At 36.1% G+C, this 16,676-nt stretch overlaps 1 protein-coding gene across 1 annotated transcript in view; it reads right to left on the bottom strand.

Annotated features, from left to right (window-relative positions):
- The window catches only part of ITPRID2 (ITPR interacting domain containing 2), a 1,100,178-nt gene extending 1,084,887 nt beyond the window's left edge, over window positions 1–15,291 (bottom strand). Inside the window, exon 1 of the mRNA XM_044075259.1 lies at window positions 15,122–15,291. The gene's annotated coding sequence lies outside the window, so the exon portion shown is untranslated. The remainder of the gene's footprint in view (window positions 1–15,121) is intronic.
- Window positions 15,292–16,676: the final 1,385 nt, after the last annotated feature.

A 16,676-nucleotide genomic window follows, 5' to 3' on the forward strand; every position in this document is an offset into this window, starting at 1 on the left:
ACTGAAGTTGTGGGCATGGCACTGCATTCTCTTTGTCCACACAGAATTAACAACCACTACAGCTCTACAACTTCAGCCATGTGTCCCCAACCAAAGTGTACCACAGGGAAGTGCCACACTGCCTAGGTGCCTGAACCCAAATGCATGCAACAGATCCCCTTATTCCAGTACTGACAGTTTTAGCCACCACTTTTCAATTTTAGCCAAAATTAAGTGACTACCAATACAATAAACATGCACTCTTCTCCTAGGCTCTCTTATATACAAATTGCTACACAGGAAAACATTTATCTTTATCAGTAGACAGCAAAATAAGCACCAACCCTAATCTCAGACCACAAAATCTACACATTCCTGAAAACAAACTCCATGCAACCAAACACAGATTCTCCATAACAGCACCTTAAACTTTGTAATGAATCCCGGCAGACCTAAGAAACAACTCCCTTCCCTAAATTCAAGGAGCATCTAGTCAAACATCTGTTCGAAAACACCACCAGCATGATGGTCCTCAAAGCCATCACCTAATAACCATCTCTTGCTCTCCTAACTCAAACCCAAGCACATACGCCATTTGCCACAGCAACCATACATTAACCATAACACAATCTTCTTACTTCATCCATTCCCTTTTTTCTCTCTCTCCATTGTTCTATCTTAGTTGTGCCATTACCCTTATGGTACAGGAGAAGGAAGAACTAACGTAGAATACAAATCACGTACTTACAAGTTTAACCATCTTGACAACTTCTTTTCATTGTTGCATCCTTCCTTATATTTTATCTTGAGCTGCTCATCACATTTGTAGATTATTACCTTTTGTCTGTATTCTACATTTGCAATTTTTCTTACAGTGAATTTTGTTAGTTTGTGTAATCTCCTGGGCCGAGTCCAAAACAGTCAACCCCAGTTAAAGATAAGGGGAGGGGGGTTATAAAAACACTGCATCAAAACTTAGCATACAAATTTTAAATAAGAGGGACTCTGTTCACAAAATCAGAGGACCCCTTAACTGCAAGTGACCACCAATCTAAGAAACACCCACTATTACATGAAAATAAAGGGCTAATTTTTTTGTGAAGAAAATTCTGAAAACTGAATGGGAATACCTTGTACAAACAAACAGACAAGGTACAACAATATCAGACTTCCCCTTTATCTCACGATTAAAACAGACAAAAGCTCCCAGGATTTTCAGCCAGTACAATCTGGACCTTAGCTGGTATGCATAAAGACCAACAGCTGCCAAAAAGTAAAAATAAGACCTGTAATTCCAACGTTGGTCTCCGCTGGAAACTTTCACTACAGAAAATGACCTCTTGGGAGAAACATCATTACAAGAAAAAAAAAGTGGGGGCATGCTAAAATGAGTTAAAGAAGTCCTACTTAAAACTGGAAAACAATCTCAGAAACTGAACACAAAAGACAAGGAAGGGGATCTAAATGAAAGGGCTAAAACTACTTGGCATCAAGTCAGTAGAACAGGTAGCACACTCGCCTTTGGTGTTGAACCCACAATTTTCTGGTCTTCCATTACTACTCAAGGTGACTGGATTTCTAACACTGCAGTACATCATTTGGCAGTGCTGCACTCCACAGTGCGTCACCCATTGGATAACATGTTAAAACAAGGTCCTACCTTCTTGAGGTGGTAGCAAGATCCCAAGGTACCTATTGAAAAGTGTAGTTTTGTTTCTCTCTCTTATAATCCAAACATTTTACACCATTTCACATGACTTGCAATACTATTTTAGAATATTTGCAATACTTGTATAAATGTCCATGGTAACACTTTAAATTCTTCTTAGAACATTCAAATGATCAACTAATTATTCCCTCACTCCCTTTTTTCCCCACAATCAAATCCTTATTCTTTTCAGAATATCTGCAAGACTCGCATTTATTTTTTTTAATTAATAAAAAACTTCTCTTACATCTCTCACTCCATGCTATCCCAAAAATTGCCAATCCTTTCATTACTTGCAGCATATTCGTTTCCATAATGTTCATGTAAAGGTCACATTATCCGTCATACTTTTAATGACACACTTCACATCTTGACAGCATGTTCCACTGGTATCCGAATTGTTCACAAAACCCTCATCCTTTTATATACACAGAATTTCCTTCACTATTAAATTTAACTGTTAATCACTACAGACAATCTTGACTTTTCAATAATTCTATTTAACAGCTTCAATGATGGAAACTACAGACAATCTTGACTTTTCAATAATTCTATTTAACAGCTTCAATGATGGAAACTACAGATCATCTTGGTCTGCCATTCACTCCCTTATATCCTTTCCGCATTTCTTCAATATCCAATTTTCATAATGAGATTTTTTTTATATTGCCTTCCCTCGGTAAGAGTCTCTCATACCTCTATAAAACAGACCTCTCTTGCACGTGCAACCATTTCTCCATACTTTCAAATTTTCCCCCATTTCATAGGTTGGTACTATCGGCCGTAGGGCCTATACAAGCCTGGCCATAACAATTCCCTGGCTATTTCTTCTCACACTATTTACTTTCCTGGACCCCTGTCTAGCAGGGCGACTGACTTGATCCCTGGGGTGAATTTCCTTTCTCCCATCCAATCATCAAGGTTGCTTTTGAAGAGGGCCAAAGAGGCACTCGTTTTAACATGTATGGGCAGTCTATTCGGGAGTCTCTGGGTCAGGAACCTATCCCTCCAGCAGGTTTTGTTTATTGTGAAGACAAGGTTTAGATCCTTGGAACAGTGTGGCTCTGAGGGATTGGGATTTCTTTAAGTGTAGCATGTCCAACAGCTCTGGGTTAGTGATGAGGTGTGCCACATAGAAGAATTTCCTGACTGTTGTGGCGATGTGGTTAGCGAAGTACTTAAATACTGCAATCTCCTTGGATCAGGTTTTACTTTTTTGTTCCTGCCACTTCTTATAATGTAGTTAATATTGTACTAATGGGGAGGGGTAGTTATAAAGGTGGAATTGTTTTCAAACAGCCGTTATTGTTCCTTTATTTCAGTCCAAGTATATATACCTTCAACCTTTCATTAAACAGAAATACTACTCCTGAACAATATTCACCTTAGAAATTCTATAACCCCACCACCTGTTCTCTTACTAAAGCTGTAATAGAACCTTCTATCATGCAAACATTATGTCAGCATGCATAATTTACACACTATTCTAATATTGATATTCTTAACCTATTCACAAAGCTGTTCACCTTTACTGAAATCTAACATTTCTCCTTTCCTATCTTCTTAACCCTTGGAGGAAAGTTTAAATTTTCATTTCTTTACTTTTGCCCTCTGTCCTTCTGAACTTTTCCTTTCTGTTTTAATCAACTTTTCCTCGTCCCCTTCTTTCTGGTCAGATTTGTTCATGTAATACTTGCCCAAACATATTGTATATCTCAACTTCAGCTTCTTGCAAACCTATTTTTAAGCAAAAAATACACATTTTTAATTTCATTTCCATCCATTCTATACAGTTCCTCTTCACTCCACACATCCTTTTTCAACTGCCTCTTTTCCACACACACTCTACATTCATTCCATTTTGCACCTCCCCATGTTGACCGACATTTAACATTATACAGTCTTGAAATTAAATGTTCTGTACTTCTGCAAAAGTAGCAAGTTTTCATTTGCCCTAGATATCTTAATGTACCCCTAAAATATTCCTTTAAAGATAGGCTAATGCTATAGGACAGTGTTTTACACTTAATATCACATCCATTTTTTATTTCCCATTGCATACATATTGTTCATCTTTAGTTATCTTCACATTTTCAATTTTATCACAATATTTTTCCAAACATTTCTCGAGGCTCTCCTACTCTACATCATCAGTTCTAAATTCAGACCCCCCCCCCCCCCCCACGGACAAATGTCTTTCAGTCTTTTAAGAATTTATACCACAAAGAATCCGTCTCAAAGGTTACATCACAAAAAAAACTTCTTGCCCAAGTGAATCTCCTATTCCTTACAGAAAACCTAAAGGAATAATCAAACTGCTCCAAACATGACATCATTCGAAAGCAGTATCATCCTTAAGTTTGCACAGTTACTGCATGCCTTTTTCTTATTTTGATTTTTTTTCCAGTATCAATTTCCTGTACCTTTTGACCACTAACCATCTCTGCAAACAATTTCTGTCCAAAAACACCCCTCTTCTGATGGACTTCTTCAGAACAGCGTACTCTCCTTGTTCCATACTGCCTCAAAATATACAATCTGCCATCTTTCCTCATAAAGCTACAAACTCATCTCAGGGTTCTCTCATAATTCCAGTACTTTACAATTTTGCAAACCACCTTTATCCAGCTCTATTAGTACCCCATAATTGAAACGTTTGCTCTGTGGGGCAGGTAAATGTTGCCCATTTGTAGCATCTATCAATACTCATGACATTCTATGTCTCTATTTCTATCTCCCCCACTTCCACTACTTTATTTTGATTTTTGCCATCTGATGGCAAAATATTTTCTATTTTCTTCCTCAAGGACAGGAATTCTCTCTTCACTCCTGCTGCTTCTCCTAGCCACATCTTTGCCAGGACCAGATGTCACACACTGTCATGAAGAGTAGGGGTTCTTTACTAAAGATCACAACATATACATTAGTTACAAATATTTATAAGTAAGTCACACACTGTCATGAAAAGTAGGGGTCCTTTATTAAAGATCACAACATATAAATTAGTTACAAATATTTATAAGTAAGTCACACACTGTCATGAAGAGTAGGGGTCCTTTATTAAAGATCACAACATATAAATTAGTTACAAATATTTATAAGTAATTCACACATTTTCAAAACAAATCATTTTGTTTAGACATCCAAACTCCCCTCACTCTATTCAATAACCACAATCATAGTTTTTTTCAAAACTTCTGACAATACCCATTTTTCCATTATAATTTTTCATTCTTTCATACCATATAATCTAATCCATGTTATACAAAACAAATTATCTAATTTATCTATATCCTTTTGTTTCATATTTTCATAACAGCCATATTCTATTATATCCATATTTAGGGAGAGTTAACATTTCAGTCTGGCATACATTTCTTTCCATAAATCGATTCAATTAAAAAAACATAACAACAAGTAGCACAATCTCTAGTTCCCCACAGTGTACACAAATACTTGATTTATGACATTTGCTTTTACCAGTAACTTTATAGATATCCTGCATAAAAAAATATGTACATTCTATATACTTGTCGCATCTTTTCATGCTTTTACTGCATTCATGTTATCTTTCTTTTCCAAGGATACAAACAGTAAAAGTTCACATTATATTTTCATAGCATTTTCCCATTCTTGTCTGTTTCCTAAATCAATTTTCCACAGCAATATTTTTTCTTGATACAATTTCATTCTCATACAAGTGACCCCTTTACTTTTTAACCATTTAAGCTTTTGACATACTGATTTTATTTCTCTAGTATCTTTACTAAATTTCCTTATTGTTCTATTTCTATTACTACTTTATAAAAGCGTAATGAAGTTATATATACACAATTGGGTTTGCTAAACACAGATCTCCTTCCTTTCTATTAACATACAAAATTACTCTTAATAGAATTCAACCTAGATCCTCGTGTGACTGTGAACATCACATTAAATAAATTCTCTCACATTCTAGTATCATAAACATACTTACCAGATGTGCCATTTTACCTAATACTACAGACACTTATCTCCACAATGTGCATGTACTATTTTAAGTACACATATCCTTCCACTGGGTGACTCTTGTTCACTACCAGACTTTATTCCCAACGTTTTCATTTGTTCTTTATTAAATTGAATACATTTATTTTTCCAGAGAACCAAAGTCCTTTACTTTGTTTTTTTTTTCTTCTGCATGAATACTTAACCCCAACACCTTTAGTTCTCTGTGAAGTGTCTGAATAGCTATACCAATCCATTTTTGTAATGTTTTACAACTAGTACTAAATCATCCTCATGATACTAGAATCTGAATTCCTTCATGATATTTAGCTTCCTCTTAACATCCTACTTATATTAGAAACTACCACATTCATAATTAATGCAAACAGTATAATGCTTGCTAGACACCCTAAGTGAGACAGAATTAAAATCACAAATCTCACTTTATTTTATATATTAAATAGATTTCAACACATTAATTACTTTATCACTTGTGTTACATTCGGTCAAGATGTCCCATAGTGGTTTATGCTGGATCTTATCAAAACGCTTTACTTACATCACCTACTAACATTTTCACTTCAGTTTCACTATTTATTAAAATCAACCAATTATCTTATTAACATTAATAGTTCTTTACTTCCTTTTGCATTTATTCCAAATATTGTTTCAGGCAGTAACTAACCTTAAACTATTCTTTTTTCTATTTTCATAAATAGAATAATCCACATTTTCTATTTTCATAAATAGAATAATCCACATTACTAAGGCACTCCAATTTGCATGTCTTTTCTCCCTTTTTCCATATAAATTTCATTGCTCCTATACATATTTTTTTCGTCATTTACACCCTCTTCAAAGCACTCATTCAATACCATTAAAAAATACTCCTTTTGTCACTCTTGAATATTTAATTTACAAGGACATGCAAGTCTATCTAAACCTGTGGCTGCAGCTACATTCACTGTTTTCAGTACATCTGTAAATTCTGTCATTACAATTTTCCATTCTCTTATTATCCTCATCAGTTAAGTTTCATCCTTTGTTCTTATAGTGTCACCTATTGAAAAAGTTTTAAGAACATGCCTTTTAACTGTCTGCTCAATTTCTTTTTGTGTATTCACTATAAATCTTTCCGCATTCCTTACTCTTATTTTTATTTAACCATTTTACTTAAGTATGGTCCTACTTCTTCCTATCTTCCCTGCAAAAAATATCTTTGTTTAAACCTTTTTTTCCACATCTTTTCATGCTTTTTCCCCCCACATTATTGTAAATATTTGTCTTGTAACAAACTATAAAATGTTTGTATCTACTGCTATGTTAACTTTATTGTAACCTGACAAACACGGTTTGTATTTGTAACCTTATACATTTTGTTTAATGTATCTGTCTTTGGAGCTTTTCTCCCCGGGCTTCTACTGAAAATGGACATATATCAGTTGGACTAGCCCGGTCAACAAATGTAAAATAAAAAAAAAATAATAATTTTTTTTTACTGCATTCAATTTATCTTGGTTTCTTGGTTCATTTCACATTTTTTCTAGAAATCCTTCTTTGTCTCTGTTTATATGAGACAGCCATTATGGGTGTATTATTTTTTTTCACTTGCTAACTTAGATCAGATTCATCAATTCTTTTTATACCTGTGCATATTCTTGTGTAACCTATTCTTTCTTGAATTTCTATCCAGATGATCTGAAACCTGCAACGTTGACTTCTTTTCACTTGCTAACTTAGATCAGATTCATCAATTCTTTTTATACCTGTGCATATTCTTGTGTAACCTATTCTTTCTTGAATTTCTATCCAGATGATCTGAAACCTGCAACGTTGACTTCTTGATGCAATATATTTAAGCTTTCTGGTACTACAAAGTAAACAATTTCAATTCTTAGATTATGCCTTCTGTATGTCCAGTGTTTGCTTTTCCACAGATGCATTTTGCAGCATTTAACACCATTCAAAAATTCCTAGCCTCTGTTGAACATTCTTTAAATTATTGATCTTAATGGATAGGATTCTCACTTTGTGAGTACAGTGTTTGTTGCTTTTATCTTTTCCCTTTATTTCCTCCTATACCCATATTTAGAGTTTGTTTTCTGTCTTTCACTCTTTTTCCAACCAAGCTTCTTTTACTTTTGGACTTTTATCCATTTATCATCATCCAAGTTACTTCTTCCTCACTCTCTGCTTTTCATTTCCTTTATATTTTCATTTACTGCCATTTCTACATCAGTCTCAACCATTTTTCACGTGTTTCTTCAGTATTATCCAACTAATTTTATTCTGCTACTGGTACCAGTGTATCATTTTCCTTATTACAGTCTATCCATGAATGCCCTACTTTTTCACACTTTATACATTTTTTACTCACATTTTGTTTTTTTGCTTCATGACCCATTTACCACAAACAAAACATTTACTTTTAAAGTGTCATCTTTACCACACAAAAAACATGTCTTTGGCTGTCCCCAGTATCAAACTAATCCATTATTCCCTTCCACATTAATTATACCCAACAAATGCATTATTTTGTCATTTTGCAATTTCAACACACCACCACATTTTCCCAGTACATACCTCTCATCACAGATTTTTGTAAATGTCCAAAACATCTCTTACACACAGTTCTCAAATGGTCTTTCAATTTCAGTTTGAAATTATATAAAATATTCTCTTTTTGGCTTCCCTATTAAAAGCCTGCACCACATACATGTTCCAATGGCACCCATCCCTTCTTTTTTCATACTGTTCTAAAAAAAAATGTCTCCATAAACTGTGCCTCCTCCAAGAAAATGTCACAAAAAGTAAATTAATACAAATAAATGCTCTTACCTCTCTGGGTTTTACATCCAGTGGTGAAATGATGTTGCCCCATACTTTGTACCTGCCCAGTTCTCCCTCTTACTACTTATTCCTCCCCAATTACTTTCTTCTTACTTCTGCCCCTCTTGTCTTTCACCTTCTCTCACCATCTGCGCGTAGGATTACTTCTCCTCCTTCCTCAATTCCTGCATTTTTTGATTCTATCCATAATCTCTCCCCACGATGTTACCTTCTCACTCTCTGGTTAACTCTGTTCAAATTAGTTCGTTGAAGTAGAAAGACATCTCGCAACCCTCCCGACTGGAGGGTTGTAACAATACACACCATTGCTGCAGACTAATACAAGCAAAAAAAAATCAACTCCTAATCTGCCATATCTATTTAGATTCCATCATTTGTTTTTGCCTCTTACTTGTTTCTTACACTGCTCTCTCCTCCCCATCCACCTCCCTTAAACTTAATTCAGACTTCTTCATCACAATTGACATGCCAGCCGTTAACAGATTCTTTCACCTCAAACACACAAAAAAACTCTTCTCCTCCATTTGCAAATTCCTTGCTTCTACGAGCTGCCTCTGCACCCGGACCGGAAGACAGGAAGTCCAACTCAAAATAGTGTCCCTGTAAGCTCAGAAAAGAGTAGGGGAAGTTAACAAATGCCATGGCCAAATTTCCCCTAGTGCTAGAAATACCACCTTGGGTCTCCTGGAGAAAAAAAAAAAAAAAAAAAGAAAGAGAGGCCACTAGCCTAGTGGGACTAACATGGTCAAAGGATAAAATTAAATTAGCTTGCCATGTGTGGGCGTTTGTTCCAGATGTGCGGGACATACTGTATTAGGATATCATGGCAGCATGTCTTATCTGTCGGTGAAGATTTCGATATTTTAATCTGGTGTTTGAGAAGCTATTTGCACTGTGAAGGTGAAAAAACAGAAGTAGAGGGGGGGGGGGGGGGAGAGCTTTTAGTCTGTCCTAATAACCAAGGTTTTTGAAGCCATGGTTCTTCTCAGTCTTGAACACCTTAAGTTCCTAAAGTAGAGCAAGAAATACATTTACATAAATACATGCTAAAAGGGATATTTTAAATATTTCAACAGAGACAGAGCGAGTATAGTGAGACAAATTAAGTTAGAAATTCCTTCCTACTGAAGTGGTTATTGTCAAGAGTAAGTCAGTGTTACTAGTGAATGTGCATGTTTACACACGTGTCTGTACAGTGCATGACTACTCTCCAACATGGACAGGATGGAGAGACTGAATGTACAGTGCACTAAATCTAGATGCAGGTGGGCTCCTGTGACCATGGCCCCCAGTATTTGACAGGAAATACAGAGGATAACAGAGCTGCAAACCACATGGGCTCTGCTACATTCAACCTCCCCTAACAGGACGGGAGCAATGAGCTGCAGACTGTGTTTGCATCTGTGTGTGTACATGTACAGATTACTCACTCCTGTGCACTTTTCTCTTAGGGTAGTATACCTGTGTGTTCTGTACAGATCCTGAACATTTTGCTTCTGCAGAGAGGAATGACTCCACACAATAGTTTGCACAACCATGCAACTCTAGGTTTGATTTGTGGAAGTACTACTGTGAATGTGCCAGAATAGGAACCACACATTAGCACAGCCCAGAATAGGAACCACACATTAGCGCAGCACCACAAATTGCTCGTGTGCGTGTCCATTTCTATGACTTGTACTGTGTATGTCCCCCTACAAGAAGAGAAGGCATAAAACCCAATGAAGTAGGAAAATAAGCTGCTACTTGGTAAAACAAAATTCTAGAATGAACAAGGGACCAAACATAACTCAAAGAACAGAACTTACATTTATGGTTCTCTGTGTATAGACACAAAGCTGTATACGCAAAACTACATATACTTTATGCAATCATTCTGTATTAAAACTGGCTACTGTATGCATCTACCATATGAACGTACAGCTTTATTTTATAGGGTGTAATTATACATCAGTCCTGATATTACCACAGGATACTGAACGTGTAATTTCCAGAACAGCGGTGCTTCGATGAAATAAACATAAGCAATATAATGAGATACAAAGTAAAGCAGTAAAAACCCTTATTTAAGCTACAGAGAAATAATTTTAGCATTCCTTGTTACCGATTACTAATAGAAGAAAACACTCAAAAATCAATTTAAAATCAGCTCCAACTGACCAAACAAGCCCAAACTACTTTGTAGTCAAACATGAAAAGTACATAAGAAACAAAAACAGAACATGGATTAACTTCCAACAGTTCTGGAAAAACAGCAAAAGCTCACAGTTTTCTAAGATATGACAGATCAGAGCTTAAAAATACTACTATTCCTATTTTGTTCATAACCAGTCTCAAAGCCGATTTCTAGTCCACTTCTGAACTGCAAAGGTTTATTATAGCAATTATCCTTACAAAAGTAAAGCAAACACACAAATAACTGAGCTTCTGCTCGTCAGAATTACATTTGTAGTACCAGCAACAGACATAGCCTTTTTTACACTAAATGAATCCAATGGACTGGCATAAAAGTAATCAAATTTACATTTTGTTAAACCAGAAAAGGTCAACATGCATGGTGAATTTGAATCTGACCAAATTAGCTGCAAACGGATAAAGGGGTTAAAGAATAAAGTAATACAGTAATATGTACAAATGGGAAATAACCTAAGTTTCATTAATAAAAAAAAAAAAAAAAAAAAAAAATGAAATTGTTAGATGTAGATGCAACCTATTTGCATAATGTGTACACACACACACACGTGTACAGGGAAATACAATTAACTGTTGATAAAAATGCTTGTTGGTCAAATTTACTTTCAAGAGTGGTTAAGGCAGGTATGTGCAGCCTGATCACATTCCATTCCAGTCGGACAATAAAAATGCATCACCGAATTTGGTGTCAAAAATATAAGTACATCTATATACGTATATAAAACACGTATGCAAGTCAAACTTCACATTGACAAGTTTCAGTCAGTTCAAAAACCTGACAAACCACCATAAATTAAGTATCTTATCTGACAATACAGTCACATAAGTGACCATACAATCACAAGAACATTCAAATTACAAGGTCCTCCTTGCTATTAATGTTTGCCATACATGCAATCATTTTTTCACCTCTCTCAGCCACTGTATGTACCAAAAGGCAGGAGAAGACAGCAATATGCAATCATTTTTTCACCTCTCTCAGCCACTGTATGTACCAAAAGGCAGGAGAAGACAGCAAACTTGAGTTACACAGGTGTGAGACAATAGCCGTTAGTAAAGGGAAACGCTGCATGGATTGAGTTACACAGGAAGTGACAGTCTTGAACATGTTGAGTCTGTTTAAGAGTAAGCTTATAACATGCCCTAGGAGGTTTACAGCAAGCTAAAAGTATCTGTAACAACAAAGTAAGGCATTTATCACACAGTGCCCCAACAACAACTACATAAACCCCTTGCCACAAAATAATGTTTTAAATGCATTTTAAAGACAAAACTCATATGTTCCCTTATCAACTCACAGCTTCATTGTAAAGAGTACAATACCTGTCCCTGTATCACATAAAAACTTTTCTGCTCTCCTAACTTGCCACACCTCATCTCCTCACTGCTTACCTCAGCTATTCTGTACTACTCAAATACTCCCTATCAGGAACTAGCCTACAAACTATTTCTCACGCTATGACATATCTCCCGAATAGCATTACTTTCCAGATTCCATTCCTTCATTTTTATGATTTGTACTACCAATAGGGAATTCAAAGTTTTGCTATATATACCAAGCTTGCTCAAATCACACTAAGGTACAAAAAATATCTGACTGCATATATGCCACTTTATAGAAATTTTCTGTCATTCATGGAGTACGTGTTATATAAAGACATGGAGCTCTGATTGTATATATGCCCCTGTACAGATTTTTTTTGTCATTTGTTGTATTTGTACTGTTATGGAGCTTTTCTCCCCAGGCCTCCGCTGTAAATGGACCTTGTTCCAGTCGGACTTTCCTGGTAAACAAATGTAAAATAAAAAAAAAATAAATAAAAAAAGAGTAGGAAAATTTTCTCCAAAGTGCGAATGCAACAATGGTGCTGCTGCATTTCATTAAAAACTTGCAACAGCAGCCAGGTGTTACCACCACTAAATCTAGCACCAAAAACACACCACAGAGAAGTCAAAGGGTGCACTCACTAGTTTAGTAGTGCAGTTGTAAATGGTTTATTCCACAAAAAGATTAGAGAGTTTTAAGCCATTCCAGTTTGGCCAGAAAGCAAGCTTTTTTTTTATTTTGAAGTTTACCTCAATTCACAGATTTGAACAGCTAAAGACATATTTCCATTTTCTACATAATAAAGCTTTTGTTTCACTAAGACACACTACAAACAGGACTGCCACCTTTTTAACTGCCCAAAGCCAAAGACAGTTTTAATGAATACATAACATTTTGCAGGGCAAATCATATCCGCAACCAGTACAAAGGCTTGGACTTCATTTTTTCTTGATGAAATACAAGCTAAGTCATAGAATTAGAATGGTGTCTCTCACACACACACACACACTAAAAAAGTCTTGATACACCAACTACCACAGGAAAAACAGAAAATATTTGTTGTCCTAAAATTTCAGTGCAGTTCCCATTTTTCATGTTATTTTACAGGATGCCACTGCCCAAACAGAGATGCCCCCTGTAAAGGGGGACATGTGGTAACCCTAACCACAGGCAGGTCCAGATTAGGTGGTAAACTTAACTGCAAACAGGTTGAGATTATTTCTGGATAGGAGTGTAACCAGAAATCTATATTATGCACCCAAGCCACTTACTGCTCTACCCACCACCCATCTATCACTCAAAAAAATGTACTCAACTGTCAAAGTTACCTCTATGTACTTTAGAAGGGGGTACACAAATTTTCAACTGTTGCCACTTACACCTATAAAAAAGACAAATTTAAGAGGTGCATTACTATCTCGTATGCATGTTTTGTATAGCTATGTAGATTTGCAGTTCTAAACATGACATGGAGTTACAGGCTTCTGCAAAGATGTTCAGACAAAAAGTACTCATCTGAGTACATCGAGTGTGCCTAAATCATACTTGTGGAAGTTTTACCTGTACCAAAATGCCAGTCCTCTTTGACACTGGTTAAAATGGGCAAGAAATGCATAGTCATTCCTCCCCCAACAGGCTGGCATCAAAACATACTTGAACACCAAGAGGCTCACTTACAAACCATAGCAGAAATCCTGATTCAGAACACAGTTACATTGAAACAAACAATGTTACCGTCAAAAATACATATACACACATTGTTAACCAAAATGATCTGACGCTCATTTTACAAGCTCTTAACACAGAGGTGCTAAGGATGGGCACTGAGCCAAACATCTACAATAAGGAGATGAAACATGGAACAGCTACATCTTACAGTAAAATTACATTATGTTTTTTATACGGGTGGAAAACTCTGAAAACAACAAAACTTAGCTTGTAAAACAGGATGACTAGACTGACAAGCTACAAGTTAACGTAGAAACACGGGACAGTTTCAGATTACTTGTAGAAATTCATCAACACCAAAACCTCAAATAAAAATCACGTTTCAACTAAGAATCTTTGCAGTCGTTGTTAGAAGTAAATGCTTCAGATTATTTGTGTTCCCATTTTTATTTCTGAATGCCAGTTAAGAAAATGACAATCAAAGGAAGTACAACTGCTTAAAACAAAAAAAACGTATAAAATAATTGCCGATTTAAACAAACCACTCGGATAACGTAACAGAATTCAGTAACTCAAGCACAACAGTAATCATAAAAAGGCAAACAGTGAGCAGATGAAAGTTAAAAACTTTTTGACAAGACAGAAAAACAGAGTCGCACACATAACTCAAAGCAATCTACGTGTGTTCTTCTTCTTGGCACACAAACCAAAGTCAACTGCACCAGGTGCAATATAACAATCTGACCACAAAAAATGCACACATTTTGCTAAACAGAAGCTAGAGTTCATTTTTGTTTAAGCGGTGAAATAAAGCAAGCCTTTCCCCGGCGGTCTAAACAGGGTTTGTTCAACATGCAGAAACATGTGCTTGGTTTCCAAAACCGCAAAGTAATGAGGAAAAAAGGGTATGATCACATGATATAAAAACATTTCGCAAGACATCGGGAAGACAGCGAAGCCCCTAATAGGTAGACATTGGGAAGACCCTGAGTTTGACAAATCAAACCCTGCTGTGACGCAACAACTAATAACTTCTAAAATTGCCAATTATAATTCCGGAATGTCACACCATAAGTTTGAATGTAACAAAGGGAGATTATAAATATAATATTTAAAAAAATGAAACGCCGTAATGATAAAATGCACTAATAGCGTGTAAACATTCTAAAACGTAAAGGTCTTCCACATACTGTAAAAATACATTGATTATCCGCAAAGATTTCTCAATCTGTGACTGAAATTAAAGCATTGTTTTGCAAAACAGCACATTCCCAATTTGTTATGAAAATGTAAGTTTTGGCACCAGCTCCCAGCTAACAGGAAACGAGGCAACCCTGTCGCTTTGCTCATAAACACGTAAACCGCACACAAAATAATTAACTACTTACGTATTAATTAAACATTCTTACCATCACTCTTCCCAAACAAAAGTTGGTATCTCCATAAGCACACTCAACATAACTCCATAATCAGCGCTGCCAAAGTTTCCAACTTTATGCACACACTTCAAGCGACTGCAACAACCAACTAAAAACGAAGGAGCTTCCGCTTCCGGAAAGGATTTGTTGCTGTGCAACAGCCTAACACAGGGTTGGGAAATCAGGCCCAGTTTAGCTGTTGTATGCAGTGCAGTAATGAGATGGAACATTGCAATTTCTCCTAATATTATCTGTTTTCATAATTTTTAGTTTGCAATTGCAACTTATTGCTTCACTTCGCCTGTAGACTCTGTAGAAGATGGATTTCAACAACTTGTGCTTTTTGTGAGTTGCTAATTTCCTGACCTACCATTCTTTTCCCATTTTTCTCATTATTCACTGTGCTTTACCTTCCCTAGACTAAGACAATGTCTGCTGTCGTGCTTCTAAATTTGGCTTACATTTTCAACTGAGAGCGCGTTTTCCTATAGTCTACATGCAAGCATACCTCTCTACTGTCCACATTTTGCCTCATAAAATTTGTGTTTTTCTGGCAAATCCGTGAGGATTGAATTCACTAAACAATGACGAACATTTGAGTTTCGGACTTCACATATTTCAGAAAATTCATGATAACACAACACCTGTTATTCTAACAACTTTCTAAGTTTATGAGAACAATATTTAAAAATGTCTCTATACCCCCATTATTTATGGCTTTGCCCAGACTTCTTGCTGTAAGAGGCTGTCAGGTATGCCTGCAAGTGGCTAATGACAGGGTCAAACCACTTCCATTTGCAGTGCAGTGTCTTGAAGGTGTGTGTTGGGGGGCGGGGGGGGGGGGGGGGGGGCAGTAGGTTACAAAGTGGCACGTGCCACACATAAAAGTTTTTTACTTGATATATGACATTTAATCAGAGCTGACATCAATTGTATAAAGGCTCGGTGACAAATATCGCAGTTCACACTACGTTCCAGTAGGGTGCACTTCAAAGCAGTGTGCTTTTGTTAACAGCAGGTAACATTTGTCAAATACGCAGTTGTGGAAAACACCACACTGTAAAAATACGCATTTTTCTGTCTCTCTTTGTCATAAAACACCTAAAGAAGTATTTAAATAAAACGCAACTTGACGTGTTAGCTTTTACATTCTGTTCCAGTATGCCGTTTTACAAAACATTACAAAAGTAAATTAGATTTTTCACACAGAGGTAAGCACATTTTTGCACACGTAGCCCTGCTTTTTCGTGTTCTAAATGTATTAATAATGCTGACAGAAAATAAATAAACAAATAAATAAATAAAACAGCATTTTAATTGTATCAGTATACGAAGACCTAATAATTTGACTACATAAGTACAAAATGCCTTGCAGATATTTTTGCGTTGAATACATACAATAGTTACGGAAGCATTTTTAATTCGATGGAGTTTATAACACTGAACATCTTTCATTAGTTACAGAAGTTATTATGCATGATGTAGTGACTGCACAGAATGCACTGTAACCTAAAGGTTGTACGGATAAAGCAGAGTCTTATACGTA

The sequence above is a fragment of the Protopterus annectens genome, chromosome 6.part0 (genome assembly GCF_019279795.1).
Source record: "Protopterus annectens isolate FY-2018-M chromosome 6.part0, PAN1.0, whole genome shotgun sequence".
NCBI lineage: Eukaryota > Metazoa > Chordata > Ceratodontiformes > Protopteridae > Protopterus > Protopterus annectens.